General features: G+C 37.4%; 1 long non-coding RNA gene across 1 annotated transcript; it reads right to left on the bottom strand.

The window, feature by feature from the left end:
• Positions 1 to 2,089: 2,089 nt before the first annotated feature.
• Positions 2,090 to 7,456, bottom strand: LOC131240759 (uncharacterized). The gene is made up of 2 exons (XR_009168862.1): positions 7,391 to 7,456; positions 2,090 to 2,445 (listed from the first exon to the last, which is right to left on the bottom strand). It is a non-coding gene; the product is annotated as an uncharacterized LOC131240759 (long non-coding RNA).
• Positions 7,457 to 19,465: the final 12,009 nt, after the last annotated feature.

Genomic DNA, 19,465 nt, shown 5'->3' with positions numbered 1-19,465 from the left:
GAAGCAATTCCGCAAAGAAAGCCACCAAGGAGATTACCTTCTTTGGTGCTTTGTGCATGACAAGCTGAAAGTGGTTAAAATAGCAGGGAAGTATTAAAGAAAGCGACCATGATTATCTTTTGACATTTGTGTAAACGAGAGAAATCTGAGAACATGAAACAGATTAAATTTAAAGAGGTTGGCAAGTTCAAGGACAAGGACTTTGAGACAGCAGTGAAGATCAAGTTCATTTAGGAATTAAAACATGAGAACAGTAGCATCAAAGGCTAAACATCACAAAAGAATATTGTATTTGAAGCAGATGCATCTGGAAAAGCTACGGGAATCTCGGTTTGAATAAGTTATGATGGAGATTGACAGGGGTTCTGCTTTTTATTTTTAAAGCGTGTACATAGTAAGGATTAACTTAATCCATTAATCTTTACAATCCACAAATGTCTAACTAGATGACATTCAAACTGATAAGGAATGTGTGGACACAAATTGAAAAATCAGAGATCGATACCATTGATCATCACCCAGATTGGTTTATGAATGTAAGTTTTGCAGGATACCCTTGAACTTGATCTGATAAGAAAGGCGTCGCAGGATGAAACACCAAAAACTCCAAGGACTCATTCTAAAGGCAGAAAGGATAGGAGTCTTCTAATTCCATGGTCATAATCTTTTTACCGCACCAACAACTAACAATCCAGATTTCTTATCATTAAGATTCTATTGAATGTAATGGTTTTTCTAGACACCAGATGGCGCCATTTGACAAAAAATGAGTGGCAAAAACAAAATTACTTGGGACTCGCCACAAATAGGAAGAAGAAGAAGAAGATTGTGCCAAGAAATCCATAGATATTTATTGTTTCCAAGATTTCCTTCTCATTTGATAAATACTTGAACAATAGAGAGCCAAAAGAAGAAATTAGCTTAAAAGATACAGTTGCAGGTACCTTTTGATACCTAGTGTTTATGCGACAAAAGGGGGAATGTTTATCAGTGTTTATCAGTGTTGTACCATTTTTTGGCTGTTGTTAAATACCAATTTTGCAAGAGCTAACCGACAGGGAATCTTAATATGAGGGTTGATTTTGACAAAACACTTTTTTGTCACAGAAATGTTGGTTTGATGAGCATCATATTTCACAAAACAGGGGCACCCGGTAAATTTGGACCCGATCTTGCTTGTTTTATGCTGAAGATCTTGGAGGCCAGGAATGTTGAGATGAATAGGAAAAAATTCAATCCACATTGGTTATCTTCTAAGCAAAATCTAGTAATCAACATATCACTGAATATTAAGAGAAGACATTGGGTAGGTCATTGATATTAAACGAATTGGCATAACAAAATCTAGGCTAGTTTATAAGCTTTGAAGGGGTTCAATTGTCATCTAGCAAAATGGGTTTGCTCAATCAAAACTTGGGAGACGGAGAAAAATATAATCCAGGATGGACCAATATTGAGGAGATTATTAGAAACCTTTTCTTTTTTTCCATTTTTGGCATGCTTCTCTAGCAACTTCAGTGTTAGGCATTAAACCAGAAAATTCTTCCGATTATGATAAAAATTGAATGCAGATTATAATATAATAACAAGGTTCATGAGTGAAGAAGCTCATGTGGGGTGGAACTAAATAAAAATTAATGAATGTGTCAAAAATGATCTCATGTATTTTATCAAAAAATAAAATCTACTTTCCAAAAGGGGAGCCACATATACTCCCAAAATTATATAAAACCAAAATGCAGATTCCCAGTCACAAAGAAATTAAAAACAATGAGTTAAACGGATAAACTACATCAGGGTATAGGTGTTCTTACCTCGATAATGTGTCAAAATTCCACATTAATGCTTGACGAATACAAGGTAGAATATTTTTGTAGAATGAATGAAAAACTGGCAAAGGTCTACTAAACCACAGCTCACATATGAGAAAACTCATTTCTTACAAACTGATGCATCCTAGGTTCCTTTTTATGTCTACATTTAGAATATTCTGTCATATTTGATTTACTGATTTTCTGAAACTCATCATTTTACTTGGACATCAAAACGCCACCAAGAGTCTACATTGCGGCAGTAACACATTTCAATATGGTGAAGAGAAACGAATGGCAGGATATGTTAGCTTTGGTAAATAAGTATACAGGAATTCCGGCTTCCAAGTATACAAATAGATACAGATACAAAAGAATCAGACAGACGAACAAAGAAGTTGCAAAACTCCAATTGAAACCCAAAGAATTTCAGAATAGCTGAATCCATATTGGGATTGTCTATTTGATACAGATATTTTATATGCTAGCGGACCAATGGCTTCATTCCCTATTCCAAACAGGATGCCTTCCTCAATTCATGCATTTCTGGTAATCCTAAGACCAGAAAATTCTTTCAAGTATAATGCTGAAAGAGCGCTTAATCCTGTTGCAAGCATCATTCTCATCTCTGAACCTAGCCAATGACAAAAGGGTAAGAGAAAGCAATATAATCTGGATAAATCCAAACAGAAGATGACATTATTCTGAATTAGTTCAAATCAGTACTGTTTGGTTCACAAAGGATCCTTAATTGCACATGTTCCCACCAGGAATGATGAATTTCCGCCATGGCCAAAATATAGAAATGTCAATGGATAAGGATAAAGCATATAATTCCCAAAGCAACAAATTAAACAACGGTCTGATCATTTGAATATAGTGCCACTAACGAAACAATGATAAAGTTGTGGCAAAAGTTTCACACCGGCTGCCAACCTGACACAACCTTTCTCCTTTATAGGGGCCTAGGACCGGCAATGTGAGCACAAAACTCCTACAGCTGCTATGTAATAGTCAATTACATAGGCTGAGTAAAATCAACAAGCCAATGACAAATTTTACATCACCAATCCAGGCAGTACAAGAAACATAGATCTGTTTTGCAGAAACCCTATCATGAGCCCGGACCACTTGAACTCCACAAAAGCAAGATGAAGCCAAACAGAACCATGGAGGTTTAATGTCAGCAACACTTCTTGCATGGAAGAAATCAATAATTTACAATATCCCATGAATACACAAGGACCAATCAGCTACTAGCTGCTCGGATTGCAATAACAGCAACAAGCAGATTTTTTGTTTTTATTTTTGCTAGTATTCCCTAGAAACAGGGCTAAAAAAATAAAAATTGGGTCTAACCAGGTTTGCATTTTGGTTTCATGGCAGACACAGTAATAAGGAACCAATGAAGCTAGTTGTAACAGAGATGGCTTCAAAAAGAATGTTTGGTAATAGCCTTGTAGGGCTATCAACAACTTCACAGATTTATTCCAGCTCGCATTTCAGGTTTATTTAAAAGAGGAGAGCAGGACAGCCATTCTGGCTCTATCATTCTGAGAATAAGTTTCGTCATCTTCTTGCATGCAACAAGCGAATGAGTTAGTTTTCTAATGAATTGGACAACACATTTTTTAAAGACTAATATGTTCTCCAAACGCACTCTTCTTGTGCTTCCATATTTGATGAAGGTGTTCGTTGCACATATGCAACTAAATCAGCAATATTTAATCCTCACCAGCATGTGTTAGCATTAGCAGTTCTAGTGTGGTAACATATCAACTTAATTTCCTTTCCGGGAAAGTTCAAAAAAGGCAGATTTAACAGAAAATTTCAGGCCAATAAATTAATGAACCTTGGTAGCTCATTTTAATTTGTTTTCAAATGAACCGACAAGAACTTAGCAATCTGCGTATAGTTCCCAAACTTTGCAGATCATGCGATTTGCTTCATCCTTCATAAGCAGTCCTAATCTCACAACCATACCATGCAGAAGAACGTGGCAGCTGCACTCTCGCATGCTAGTGTTGAGTTGACAATATTAATTGCATTGTCAACGAGAAAGTCCAGGCTAGACCAGAGTAAAATCGCTTCTCCATTAGTAACAATAAACAGGCGCTTTTCTAAGCCCACATGCAGTCCTACAAGGGGTCATATACACCTTGTCAAGTATGAAATCCGAACCCTGCATCAGTTGTATCCACCATGTAGATCAGCAGAGACATTGGACAATTCAACCGGTCAACTCATCAGGTGGGCTACAGAGTCAACACCAACATAGACATGTGGTCCACCTGTTGATTAGACCAAGCTGATTTGTTGCCAGGTCATCAGCACAGTGGATCCACCTTGATGCAGGATGTCCCAATGCATGGTAGGTGGCACATGTTGAGATGTATGTGAGCTTAGCCGAACTCCAAAAGGATAAATGATTGAGACTTTAGTTCCAATGCCAGATTCCCATGTGTGAAATTCCAAAGATTTATTATGTTGACATTTCGGCAATTGCTAGCAATTTCATTGACTTCTAGAGATCACAACAACCCAAACTTTCCAGCTTCTAGGGGATTGCATGTTCCTTTTTTTTTTCTGAAACGGTCACGAGAATTGTATGTTCCTTTTAAGTATCCCCATCAATAGATAGGCAGTCAGTCAGTACATTTAAAATTAGAGATCTACAGATCTTGAGTATATATTTTCAACCAGCAAGACAATCGCATGTTATGTTGATTGAGACTCGAACAAATCCGGATGGATATACCAGACTGTCAAAAGGTAAAGACCATGTATTGCACTGCCCTCAAATCCTACTGAGCATCACCGTTCAAAAAAGAAGAGGAAGAAAAAGAAGAAGAAGAAGAAAGCCTACCAAGCATCCTGACACTAGTATCTTTCTCAATAATGTACATGCCTACAAAATCAACATAGCCTAGATGTGACGTAGTATACAGGTTCACACTTTCACCAAATGGAAATATGGGCATCCTAGTCTAATAAACTAATTGATGTGCGATATGAGTATGACCACATGCCATGGCATGAAGGTTCCTGAATTTGTGATTTAGCATGCATCATCAATATACAGGCCATTGTAAACTCACCTGCGAGTTAACAGCCTAACTTTCAGGTTGCCCCCACCTTTCTACTCTATCGATGTGCCAGCTCTTTCTTCTTTTTCTTTTGGGGAAAGATGATGTGTGGAATCAATTCTTTGATCTATTCCAGTGTGAGTGGGTGATGCCAGGTTCCATTGGAGAATTCCTCCTAGCATGACATGGGGCAAGGCTAGGTCAGAAAGAGAAGATTTTATGGAGGCTGTCGATCCTTGCTAGTTTATGGTCAATATGTATGGAGCAGAACGAGAAATGTTTCAGGAACTAGCATAAGCTCCCTAATAAGGTTTCAGGGGAGGTAGATCAGATGTCATAGCTCAGGCCTTGCTTTTAAAGCCCTTTTTGCACAGTAGTGAAGTGCTTTTTTTATTCTTTTGAGGTTCTTTGTAGTTTGCTTTCGGGATTTCTCATCCTCTTTTTAAATAAATTTATCATGATCTTAAAAATAAATAAAAAATGATGAATCTATTAAAAAAGAATTAAATAGCAACAGTGGCCAACCGCTTACAAGTGAGCGTCTCATCAATCGAATAGCTAGGTGCCACAAGAAAAAAAAAGAAAAAGAAAAATCTCCCAAGGGGAAAGCCCACCCACAAGAGACAAGAAACCCACAGAAAACCCTAACCACTCCAATTACTCAGAATATCAACCAAAAAATACCCATGGAAGAACTCCTACTTCAACAAAGCCAAGCTAGCAATCACAGCCACAATTCTTCCCTTTTGCAGATCAATCAGCAACGCTTTACCTTCGAAGACTCTACAATTCCTTCCCTCCCATAGACCCCAAATAACACCAAAAGGCACCATTCTCCAAACGATCTCCTTCATACCCTTGAAGGCCCTAATCCCAATCCAACACCGGGTCCCCAATAAAATTGGTGACCACCCAAGAGACCTGAATATGAAGAAGGAAAAGATCCCACAACTCTTTCGCCACCTTACAGTGGACGAAAAGGTGATCCATGAATTTGTCCTCATTTTCCATAAAGCAAGTTTGAAGTTCCATGTTTCGCTTCTTCAAGTTGTCCACCATCAAATTTTCTTGGCCAACACCACCCAAGCATAAGTATTTACCCTTGTTTTTTTTTTTTTTTCCACATATAAGCAGAAGGCGGAGATGATCCCTTCCAAACCATAAACCCAGTGAAGAAAGACCCAGCAAACAATAAGCCACTTCTGACCACTTTCATGATTTCCCATCTTCTGACAAACTATCAATAGGCACCAAGCTCAACTTTCCCAACAGATTTGCAAACAACACCAATTCTTCATCTAAAAGATTTCTCCTCAATTTGATGTCCCAGGCCATGCTAACCGTGGACGTGTCATAAACATAGATGACTTTTTCTTTATTCACTACGGAAAGCATGAATTAGGGTTGAAATGAAACTGCAAGGGGAATTTCCTCCAAGCATGCATCCTTCCAAAAACGGATTTTGTCACCATTCCCCCACCAGAAAGGGAATACCATTCCCTACATGAAATATCCAAACTATCCACCCCATTAGTACAAATCTCCTGGACAATGGTAAAATCATCCCATCTGAAGGAAAACCCAATCCTCATGAAAAGCAGTCAATCAATCATGGTTCTAAATGTCAATAAATGCATATTGGCTTTTTAACCAAGTAGTATGGTGCATATTTTGTGTATGTTGCCAATACAAGCTCTAAACCAATCAAAATCTGCACTGAAATGGATGATACATAGTGTGTATTGTATGAGACAGGCAATACATATCAATGTTGAAGCTGGTCTAATACATTCTCTGATTCTGATATTTAAACCCACGACATTGATAGACCACAAAAACAATGAATATAATACTACAAATCAAAGAAAAAAAAACATATATCCATCTAAATGGTGAACATGAAGCATGACTAGGAAAAAGAAAAAAGAAAGCAAGAAGAAAAGGGGCAGATAAGATAGAGCCTAATAACTAAATTTGCCTGGAGCGGAACGAGTGTCTCCCATGCCTCGACATTGCTTAGAATGCATGGGACAAATAAAGACTAGATCCGGACCCTTCTTTCAGCAGGTCCAACGGGGGAATGGCCCATAAACAAAACCAAAAAAACACACACTGATCAGACGATCCTAACCTATTAATCAGTGGGTACAAAAGACAAAAAGTCTCAACGGATTGCATTGAATGATGAAGTAGTTCATTGGGTAGGATTATCCAATCAAGGCAACCTTGGGACAGTGGTGGAGCCCACGGGATGAGGAGTATGGACCTCACCTACGTTTATGTACCACAAAGGCTACGGACGCAACGCCAAAATCTACCGACAACGAGTAAGAGATTAAAACACATTTTATAATGGCAAGGAAAAAAATATAATTAACAGGCTACCCAAAAAAAAAATCTATCGAAAACAGAACACGTAGAGAGGGGGAGAAGCCCTAGCAAAGAGATGAAGGAGATGACAATTTCAAGGGTTTCTCTTTTCATCTTACTGACCTTTTCGGTGGCATTCGGCGTCTTTGAGAGAGCTGCACTTCCAGGTGAAACGCAGCAGAGGTCGTGAAGTATTCGCCATTGGCAGCAGCAGAGGTGGTGAAGGATTCGCCATTGGCAGCAGCAGCAGCTTCTTGGGTTCGAGTCGCAGGAGACATGGAAGAGAGAGACAAAGCCCAAACCCTAGCTTCTTTCTTCCCCTCTCGTCTTTCTTTGAGAGAGAGAGAGAGAGAGAGAGATTGTTATAGCTCTTTTTTCTTCTTTAGATTCTCTCTCTGTCTCTGTAGTCTATGGATAGTAGATTAGTAGGGAGTGAGGAGTATTTAGCAGGGTTTATTACGGGAATTCTGAGGTTTAAGGAGGGGTAAGATTGTAAGAAAGGGACGGTTGCAGACTGCCTTTCTTTTATGCGGAAAGGGCGAAAGCACGAATCCAGAGACGTGAATTTAGGAAAAAGTAAAAGAAAAAAAATAGGTGAAGGGTTTTTTCCGCATCCGAGGAAGAAATTTTTTTTCGATTTGAAATGGACCCGCGCGTTCTGGAATAAGAACCTCTGCGACACCTGTCCTTGGACGAGCGTGCCACACCCGACATATGTGGTCCCACCTCGATGTATGTATGAAATCCACTCTATCCATCATTTGAGAAACCTCTATTTAGAATCTAATCCTAAATTTCATCTCCAAAATAATCTCATTTGGGCCACACTAGAGGTAACAGTGGGAATGGGAATCGCCACCAACGAAACCTTTCTGGTGCCACCAGCGTGTTGTTTATTTGCCATCCAACCCTTTCATCAGTTATTTCACAGTATTATGTATATATATCTCAAAATTTATCTTCATTCAAAGCTAAAGTCAGCCTTAAAGAGTGAATTTAGATGTTTTAGTTGTGATTTTAAGCTTTTCCGGTACCGTTGCCTTTATTTGCTTCGGATCAATATGATTTTTATCATGTACGGTTGAAACGATGTGTAGAAACTAATGCACGGAATGGATTTTAGAAAAATAAAAAATTTCTTTAGATACCCTGAGCTCGGGTGTTGCTTGGGCTTCCTAAAACGGGTGTGGCAAGCGATTCCTATCCCGAGACCGTGATGTATGTATCTTATCCACGCCGTCCATACGTTTTATAAGAGCCCAAAGTTGAAGGATATCCAAATCTCAAGTGCGCCACACCACAGGAAACAGTGGTGATAATGACGTCCACCACCGTTGAAACTCCAGCGTGCCACACCGGTGATAATAACGTCCACTGTTGAAAACTTATCGTCATCCAACTTCTTCATAAGGTCACACAGACATAGAGAAATAAATAAATAAAACAAATATCATCTTGATCCTAACTTCTGTGGCCCCAAGAAGTTTTCTACGGTAGCATTCAATTACCACTCTTTCTTGTGGTGTATTCCACTTAAAATTTGGATATTCTTCAAGTTTAGGCTCCTACCTTAAAACGACCTGATAAAACGTATGGATGGAGTAGATAAGAAACATAGATCACGGTGGACCCCACAGAGTTTACTCATCGCGCAATCCGCACACCCGTGTCCCGCCTTGTGTTGTTTTGGGCAGAAGCTTCCCATGACTCGCTTAGTTCCATGGTCCAGCACGCGCGGCCCCACATCTACCCTTTTCGCTGCTTCTTCTTTTTTTTTTTAACTTCTTTTTAATACCGAGTACCGGTTTAGAATCCGCGGGATTATTGGACAACGTAGAGCCCTGGTCCCTCCGTACCTAAGTGGGTCCCACCATGTGACGATCGGAACCATTAAAATTTAAGTCTCTCAACTTTATAAAATTCCTGAATTTTTTGTACCAACCAGATAGTTCTTCACAAATAGATCTTTCAAATAAATAAATATATATATATGGATCTGTCATTTTTCTTTTCAACTATACATTTAGATTTGTGAATGGGTCCGCTGGGGGAGGAGAGAAACTCATGACCCAGCAGATCGGGACATCAGATCCAGTTCGAGATCGTGGGATCGAATCAGTCAATGGGTGGGACCATGTTAACACTGTTGTGACCCCAACTTGATTCAGATTACACTGGTTTATAGTCCTCCATTTTCAGCCAAGTCAGTAGATCATGGAACTTTTGCACTATGGCCCATATTTTCTAGATCTCATAAGACGAGCAGATTCAGTCATGGTGGCTGAGCCTGCAAAGTTCAGGATCTTAGGACTACAATTTCTGATGATACCATATAGTATGACATTTTTAATATCTTGTTATCTTTTTTGTTTTGTACTTTTTTAATTTCTTTTGGTTTCTTTGATTTTATACACTAGCGATTTATGATACACAGGCATTTCAAAAGTGGTTTGTAATTGCATGCGTGGTATAACTTTATTCAAATTAAGCTACCCAGATTATGGGTCCCAGTTTATATGTATCACCAATCAAGAATTACGATGGGTTAGATATTCAACGGTCGTATTTCAACAAAAGTGTCCACAAGGGAATCAGAGGCATCAGATTTTTCAACATTGGGACTGACGTGGCAACAGTGGTTTTCACAATTTAGTCAAGAAAATGCATGCCACGTGTAAAAGATTTGAGGATCGCGTATCAAGCGTGATATTCTGCCACAGTATCAATTAACTCTCCTTTTTAAATTTGCTTCGACTCTACGACTGCCAGTACCACTACTCCTCCCCTCTGTCTCTCTCTTTAGACTCTAAGGCCGCGTGCCTTGACCCTGTCTGTACGGGCACGGCAAGAAGCCTTCCTTCTTGAAAAGCTAGTTTGATATGGCAATACTCCTGCAGTAGCAAAAAGAGTACACGCCCTCGCCTTTAAAAATTTTATTTTAAAAAAAATAAAAACAAAAACAAAAAACAAAAAGGAAAAAATTACAAAATACATTTAAACCGATCAAATATTGAAGCTTTCTATCACAACATCATGGTCCAAAACAAGGCCGGTTGGATAATTGAAACATAGACACTTGTTTGTTGAAGTAGTACTTGTAATTCGTTTCATTCTTTAACTGTCCAATAAATGTCAATTAAAAAAGTAGTTTGATTGATGGTAATTGGTTATGATTGGCGGCAAAAGGATGCACATGGTCAAAAGGGTTACTTGATTGATTGTAAATAGTAGTAATTAAAATTTATATGAAATAAAATGAATTAGAATCCTCGTAGAAGGCTAAGAATTGAATGGAAATGAAGAAAAAAAAAACAATTGGAGACCTACTTTTATTGTGCACCCAATGCTCATAAATTTCTTAGTTTTGACTAAAGTGTATATTTTAATAGGGTCATTACAATTACTGTGTTAAATGTCAAGTGTACTAATTTGGGGTGTTAAAACCAATTTACTTGGTACATTTCACTTAAAAGCATCTAAACACAATTTTTAAATTCCAATACATTCTACTCGCCGGCATCTAAGCACAATTGAGGATTTCAATTCACATCAGTTTCATTTATAGTGTGATTTGTATTTTGGTGTATTTTAATTGTGAGCATCCAAACCAGCTGAAAGGACGCAACTTTTAGTTCAAGATACATTAAAATACAGGCCATGTATTTTTTTTAACTTATAAAAGGGAAAAAAGTATGACCCATAATTGAATAGTTTAATATAAATTACTTATAGGGCTGCTAATGGGTCAGGCTTAAGCTAATTAGTGAAATTAAAATTTCGAATAGGCCTAGCTAATTGAAAGCCCTAAATACTTGAATCCAAGCGTGCAGTTCATAAGTGCATGTGTACCATTCATCAATCTCCACTCCCCTAAAATACTAATGGCTTGTTTGGGAGCTAGGATTTGGAATGCATTGAAATCAAAATCACAATTATATTAGAAGGTGATCTTGAATCTTAAGTTGCATTTGGTTGAAATACACTGGAATCTAAATTTTGTGTATGGGAGCTTGTATTTGAAATGCATTGGAATTCTTCAATATTTTTATAAGACCTAAATTAGATTAACTAAATCAGCTTCACATCTTAAAGTAGTATTTATATGTGATAATTGATAGAATGATTATAATAAACTTATTGAAATATATACTTTGACAAAAAATGAGAAAATTTCAAACCTTAGCTGGGCTATAAATATAAGAATCCTAAATAAGTGACTTACTGACATTTTCTAACCATCCATTTAGATGTCCAATGTTTAGATGGTTTGAATCATTCTATTGATATGATTTTAATGTTACATCCAATAATTAAATAGTTTTGAGATATCATCAACGTGTAATGGGTTAATAGTCTAGCAACACCTTTGTTACACATGGCACTCTCCAACCTTTAAAAAGGATCCAAAAAAGGTATTTCATTCGAGTATTTTATTAAGCAAAATGAGTATTTGAAATACTTTTGATTTGATTTACGGTTAAATTTAAAGTTGCCAAATGCAGGAATTAGCTACTTGGATTTGAAATACACCCAGTTACCTCCAAATCCAAGATACTAAACAACTCCTAAATGAAAAGATATAAAATGCCACCATTGAGAAAAACCCTATTACCTTGGCATAGCATGAAGAATGGCATGGAGGGCACTTACATGTTAATTGCATGAATGTGAATATAACAAGTTCAGCTTAAAAATGTCCAAACTAACAATTCCAATGATACATAGTCACCATATATTATGTGTGGAAGTAATCTTAGAACGAATCAAACACGTGAATAGAGAAATGAAAATTCAAGCAATAACACAGAACACAACGATCTACATGGAAAAACTCTTATGAGAAAAAATTACAGCATAAATCGATAATAAATCCACTATGAAAACGAGATTACAAGAGATAGGCAACTTACAAATTTAAAACCCTTGTCTCTCAAGACGAATTCCCCTTCTCAAAACCCGAGACATGTTTGGCTCTCTCCCATGTTCATGATTCACCCTAATTCATTATTACAAGCTAGTTATATATCCCCCTCATAAAATTAGAAACAAAACCTTCAAGTCCACATAACTCATGCAATTTCTCGATAGAACCTTCGATAGTTTCGAGTGGCATCAATGGCCTGTCGAGTGGCCCACCTTTGATAAGATTAAATATCCCCAAAAGTATCCAGCAAGTAATGGAAAAATCAGTCGATTGAATCGACCATGGCGTTGATCCTATCAAAAATTCCCTGTTTGCATAAATTAAAGGCACAAACAACAATCTCTACCATGGCTTTAATCTCCACGCTCCACTGCTCCAAGTTACTTCCTCCATCTCTTATTGTGTCCATTATATATAATAGCACCATCATTATCGCTTCTCATGCACACTCCATCTTTATTCATCCTTCGCCAAACCCAGAGAAGTCGACAAAACCTAAGCTTCTCTGCAGAAACAACTTTCATAAGAATATTAATAGGATTCTCACTGGTATGAATCTACTCAAGAGTAACACTACCTTATTTTAGCATCTTCTAGATAAAAGTGACGAAGTATATTAATGTACGCTTAGTCTGCGAGTGATAAACTAAGTTCCTTGCCAAATCGATCAAGCTTTTCGTTGTTACAATGCACAGGCATGACTTCGTACTGAAGCCTCAACTCGTTCATCATACCTCCTAACCAGACTGCTTCCTTAAATGCTTTTTTCACCATTATATACTTAGCTACAGTTATGAAAAGAGTAACTATAAACTGAAGTTTCGACATCCAACTGATCGCTCTACCCTGCTAGCACAAACGAGAACCGAAAGTCGACCTTCTATTATATACATTACCAGCATAATTGCCGTCCACATAACCTACCAATTTCTCCTCAAATTTTTCGAATGTCAATATATAGTCAACGGTACTTCATATGTTACGAAGTAGCCATTTCATTACCTACCAGTGTTGCTTATAGGGGTCTGACATGTATCTACTCACAATACTTACTGCATGTGAAATATCAGGTCTAGTACAAACTATAGCGTTCATCAGACTGCCAACTACGATCGAGTGGAGTACATGAGACATTATTTTTCTTCATCAAATATATGACATTGTTTCGAAGAAAGCCGAAAGTGAGCAGTGTGGGGAGTGTTAACTAGTTTAGCTCTATTAAGTTTGAAGTTGACCAAAACCTTCTCAATATTCTCTTTTTGAGACAACTATAACCTGCTCATTTCTCTATCCTTGTGTACTCAATGTTGAGAATCCTTTTTGCATCCCTCAGATCTTTCATATCGAATATCCTATATAATTAAGTATTTAATATGTTGACTTCAGACATGTTATGGTTGATGATAAGCATATCATCAACATATAATATCAGAATATGATAAGCATATTATCATGTTATGGTTGATAATAAGCATATCATCAACATATAATATCATAATATGATAAGCATATTATCATGTTATGATTGATGATAAGCATATCATCAACATATAATATCAGAACGTTAGTACAAACTATATTGTTCATCAGACTGCCAACTACGATTGAGTGGAGCACATGAGACATTGTTTTTCTTCATTAAATATATGACATTGTTCTGAAGAAAGTCGAAAGTGAGTAGTGTGGAGAGTGTTAACTAGTTTAGCCTTATCAAGTTTGAAGTTAACCAAAACCTTCTCAATATCGTCTTCTTGAGACAACCATAGCCTGCTCATTTCTCTATCTATATGTACTCAATGCTGGGAATCCTTTTTACATCTCTCAGATCTTTCATATCGAATGTCCTAGATAATTGAGTCTTTAATATGTTGATTTCAGACCTGTTATGGTTGATGATAAGCATATCATCAACATATAATACAGAATTATGAATTTTCTATCATTCAATAATATAAATAGATATCATGATCGAATTTATTTATAGTAAATTTCTTACTCATCATGAAATAATTAAACTTTTTATACCACTGCTTAGGTGACTATTTCAAGCTGTATAATGACATTTTTAACCTATGAATTTTATTCTTCACTTCATGTATCTCGAATCCTTCAAGTTGCTTCATGTGAGCTTGCTCTTCCAGTTTCCAGTGTAGAAAAGTTATCTTTCCATCCAACTGTTCCAATTTTATATTGCATTGGGTAACCAACGCCAAAATGAATCTGATAGATAACAATTTCACAACTGGTGCGAATATCTCACCAAAGTCGACGCCTTCTTTATGAGCATATCCATTCACAAACAGTCTCGACTTATACCTATTTAGTTTCTTATAGAAGATCCACTTGCACACAATCGCTTTTTTTTCAAAAAAAAGCTCCACTAGCTCTCATGTTTTATTCCTATATAGATAATTCATCTCATCATGCTTCACCGCTATCTATTTTTATGCATCTGAGTCATTAATGGCATCCTAAAAAGTAGACGGGTCTCCCTCATCCATAATGAGGACGAATGCAACATTTAAGTCAACTTTGAATCTTATTGGTAACTTGCAATTTCGTGGCGGATTTTTCCTAATAAGTGGCAGCTCCACCTGCTCCTGTACCCTTTCTTGTGGCTTGGCTTTTACAAGTGTCTCACCCTTGTTGATTTTAACATAAATCACTGCTAATTTTTTTATGTTCTTGTATTTATCCTTAGGAAATAAGGAATTCTCATTAAACTTGACGTCCCACCTCATTGTGATTTTTCGTGTACCTTGGTTATATAGCGCGTATCCTTTCATACCATCACCATAGCCAACAAATGTGTATTTTTTATCCTTTGGTCTGGCTTATCACTCTTAACTTATAGTGCATAAGAGTAAGCATCATAACCAAATACACACAACCCTAAGTAGTTTACTTCCTGACCACTACATAATTCTTCAGGAATTTTGCAAGCAATTAATAGCCATAGATGGGGGCTAATTCACCAAATAACAAGTCGTGTTAACTACCTCAGCCCATAGATCTTTACCCAATGCAGTATTACTCAATATACTTTGGAACCATTCCAAAAGAATATGATTCATACATTCTATTACAATGTTTTGTTCTAGTGTGTGCCTCATTGTATTGTGCCTAACAATCTCATCATCTCTACAATACTAATTAAATTCCTTTGAAGTGAACTCTCCACCATTATCAATCCTCAATATTTTCAACTGCCACCCTAACTGTTTTTCAACCATGACCTTCCAAGACTTAAAACTGGCAAACACACGGGATTTATTCTTCATAAAATAAACCCACATATTTTTACAGAAGTCATCAATGAATGTTACGAAAAATGATGACCCTCCTTTAGAAATAAAATATGATAACCCCCACACGTCATAATGTACATAATCTAGTGGTCCCTTACTACTATATTTCTTAGTTTTAAATGACAATCTTAATTATTTACTATATATGCAATGCTCACATACATTCAAATAAAAAATTTTAAAAGCAGGAATTAAGTCACAATATAGGAGTACCTTCATACCGCATTCGCTCATGTGGCCTAGGCACATATGCGACACATGTGTAGAAATGAATTTCGCTACAGATGCTACAACTCCACCTGATATAGTAATCCTAATCAACATGTAGAGATTGATGGTCCTTTTGTGCCTTTATAACAGTGAGTGCCCCTTTTAAAAATTTTAGGACACCTTCACACCCGACGAATTTTACATCCGAGTGCCTCAAGAGCTTTCAGAGTCATTAAATTTTTCTTCGGGTCCAGAACGTGTCTCACATCCGTTAAAGTACTCTTCACCTCATTGAACATTCTAATATGAAGCAATCCAATTCCAATCATCTCTAATCATCTTACAAACATGATCATTGTCCATAAGTACTAGGCCACCATCAAACTTATTATATATGGCAAACCAAATCCGATGAGGACACATGTAATATGATGCCCCCTATATCCAAAATTCACTCGTTATGCAAGTATCTGACATTGAAAAGAAAATAATATGTCGCAACCACTCTTCTCTTCACTGGATTCCACTAAATTGACCTTTTTCGGTGAATTATCTAAATTCTCATATTCATGGATTAGGTTTAAGCAGTCCTTCTTCATATGTCTCATTCTATCACAATTTTAACACTTTAACTTCCCTTTGCCATTTGATTTGGATTTCAATCGTAAATTACCCATTTCTAATTTAGATGGTCTCTCACTCGGAACCAGTGCCCTCGTAGAATTACCTTTCTCATCATTAATACGTCCCTGTTGCTTCAATTGAATGACAAAGATAACAATATTGAGGTCTAAAGTATCTCTATTATGGCATAGAGTATCAACCAAGTTATTGTAAGAATTTACGAGGGACGTCAACAATATAAGGGTTTTGTCTCCTTCGTTGATATTTACGTTCAAGCTTGTCATTTTACAAATTAGTTTATTGAAAGCACTGATGTATTCAGAGAGATTTGACCCTTTCGTCATCTTTAAAGTGTATAACTATCTCTTCAGATATAGACAATTAGAGAGCGAGTTTGTCATATAGAGGCTCTCCAACTTCACTTACAAGCTTGTGGTAGTCATCCAAGGAATAATATTATAAAGGACATCATCGGCCAAGCACAATTGAATTACACTAGTAGTCCTTTGATTTAGGTCGTCCCAATCCACTTCCTTCATAGTTTTAGAATGTCTCACTTTGCCAATGAGAGCTTGCCACACACCCTACCGAATTAGGAGAGCTTTCATATTTAATCTCCATAATTCAAAGTTATTTTTATTTGTAAACTTCTCTGTCTCGAATTTCACATTAGATCCCTTTAAACCCATGTCTCGGATTCAATATAAATAATTCAATATAAAGCATACACTTTGATATCACTTGTTGTGCACAACTGCCATACGTTAGGTGTAGAAGCAACCTTAGAACGAATCAAACATGCAAATAGAAAAATAAAAATTTGAGCAATCATAAAAACATGCAGTGATTTACTTGGAAAAGCCTTTGTAGGTAAAAAAAAAAACAGTACAAAACGACAGCGAATCTATTATGAAAATGAGATTACAAGATATAGGCAACTTACATATTCAAAACATTAGTTTCTTGACACAAATTCCCCACCTCAAAACCCTAGACACATTTGACTCTATCTCATGTTCCTAATTCACCATTATTGGAGATTACAAGCCACTTATATAACCCCCTGGTAAGAATAGAAACAAAACCAACAAGTCTGCATAAGTCACGCAATTTCTTAATAGAACTTTCGGTATTGTCAGTAGGGTTGAAGATTCCCAAAGGTGTATAACAAGCAATTGAAAAAAAAAAAAAATCCAAAATTACTCAGATCGTATCAATCAATATGTCAAACGTAAAATTTCCTGTTTTTATATAGATTAAAATCACCAAACCAAGAATTACAATTATTAGATCATTTGACCACTTGATCCATGGACATTTATTGGACGGTTTAAAATAAAAATCAAGGTCAGGACTGCGGTGTGAGTGCGCGTGTGGGAAGTCTGAGTGCGTGTGTAACAAAAAAAAAAAAAAAAAAGAGTAGGTAAGGAATAATTCCAGTGATTTGATTTTGATACTGTGAGTTCACACAATTTTATCGGTTTACTTTGCCACGGTTGTACGATTTGTGACTGCCTGATTTTTATTTTTATTTTTTAAAAAAACTTAGTACGCAGCCAAAGCATCAAATATCCCACAGCCAGCGAAAGATACGCGCCACTCATAACGTGAGACAGAGCATGTCATTATCCATAAACAAGATCGGCCTGTATAGAAGGTGAGTCATTCTCTTCTGAAAACAGGACTCCAATCCTCTACCACATCTGTTTTACGCCGTGATTGAAGCATCCAAGTCTGTGGGCCTTAACATGTTGTATATAAAAACCACCATCTATCCGACTCTGTACTCGATGTTAGGTTCTGAAGTAAAAAATCAGCCGGATACACAGCTCAGATGAGCCACACCACATGGAATGGTGGAGATGGGGATGACAGCCATAAGCTTGCATGTGGGGCCACCATGGTATCTTTCATCAAACCCGTTCGTCTATTGTAACTCAGCAGGACGAAGGGAAGATACAAAAACCGGCCTGATAAAAAAAACTCAGGCGGCCGTAGTATGTGTGACTTAGAAGTTTTGATAGCAATTTTACATTGGTCCCATTGGCGTGGCCATATGAGTGTTTAATCGGGCTTATCTTATATATGTACGGTCCAAATGATTTTTTCATCTGATGGATGGAGTGGATTTTACATATACAGTATGATGGACCCCACAGAGCTTGAGCGTTTTACACGCTGCTTAAAATGGTGTGGTCCACGGACTTCGGTCCCCCATAAAGGGAGACGGATTGCCTACGTCTCCGGTCCTAGATGAGGCCCGCCGTGATGTTTGTGAGAAATCCGCACCGTCCATACGTTTTTCCAGCTCATGTTATGACGTGAGACCAAAAATGAGGTGGATCCAAAACTCAAGTGGGCCACAAGATACAAAAAGGTGGGCGAGGGACATGTCTACCATTGAAAACTTCCCGGGGTCTACCTTGATGTCTATATACCATCCAAAGCGTTCATAAGGTCATTCCCACTGAGATGAAATGGAAACACAAAAATATTAGCCTGAAACGAAACCTCTTTGGCCCGACTAATGTTTCAGCGGTGGGTGTTCAATCTCCACATTTTCCTGTCGTGGCCCACTTGAACTTTAGATCCACCTCTTCTTTTTTGTCTCGTGTTCTAATATGAGCTGGAAAAGCGGGTGGACGGGGTGGATTTCACGTAAACATACGGTCCACCTAGCTTCTGACCAGAATCCACGAACTGAAAAAAGTGGACGGTTAGTACAAAAAAGTAATAATAATAACCAAAGGACAACCGTTCATATACAACGCACATGTCACCAATTTCAAACAAGACAACATTGGTTCGAAATGGACGGTTCACATTTGTACAGTACCTTTTTTGGAACAAGATTAGTTCACCCCCAATTTCTTCATGATGGTGACTCATCTGCAGTACGCGTGGCCTACATTGTGTCCCGTTAGACCGTCCAGATCGTAGGGCTGACGTCTATGGACCCTAACCTAAGGAATTGCATGATTGATGATCCGAAACAACCCTACGGGAGGTAGGACCGTCAACGGGTCCCGTTGGCGTCGGATCGTAAAGTTCTGAGATCCGGCTGTATCCCGGCCATTTAAGGGTTTGGATAATTAGGTTGCAAATTACTTATGCCATGAGTAGCTTATTTTG

This window comes from Magnolia sinica, chromosome 3 (genome assembly GCF_029962835.1).
Source record: "Magnolia sinica isolate HGM2019 chromosome 3, MsV1, whole genome shotgun sequence".
Taxonomy (NCBI): domain Eukaryota; kingdom Viridiplantae; phylum Streptophyta; class Magnoliopsida; order Magnoliales; family Magnoliaceae; genus Magnolia; species Magnolia sinica.
The sequence above is the reverse complement of the archived record's forward strand: the minus strand, read 5'-3'. Positions and strand labels throughout refer to the sequence as shown.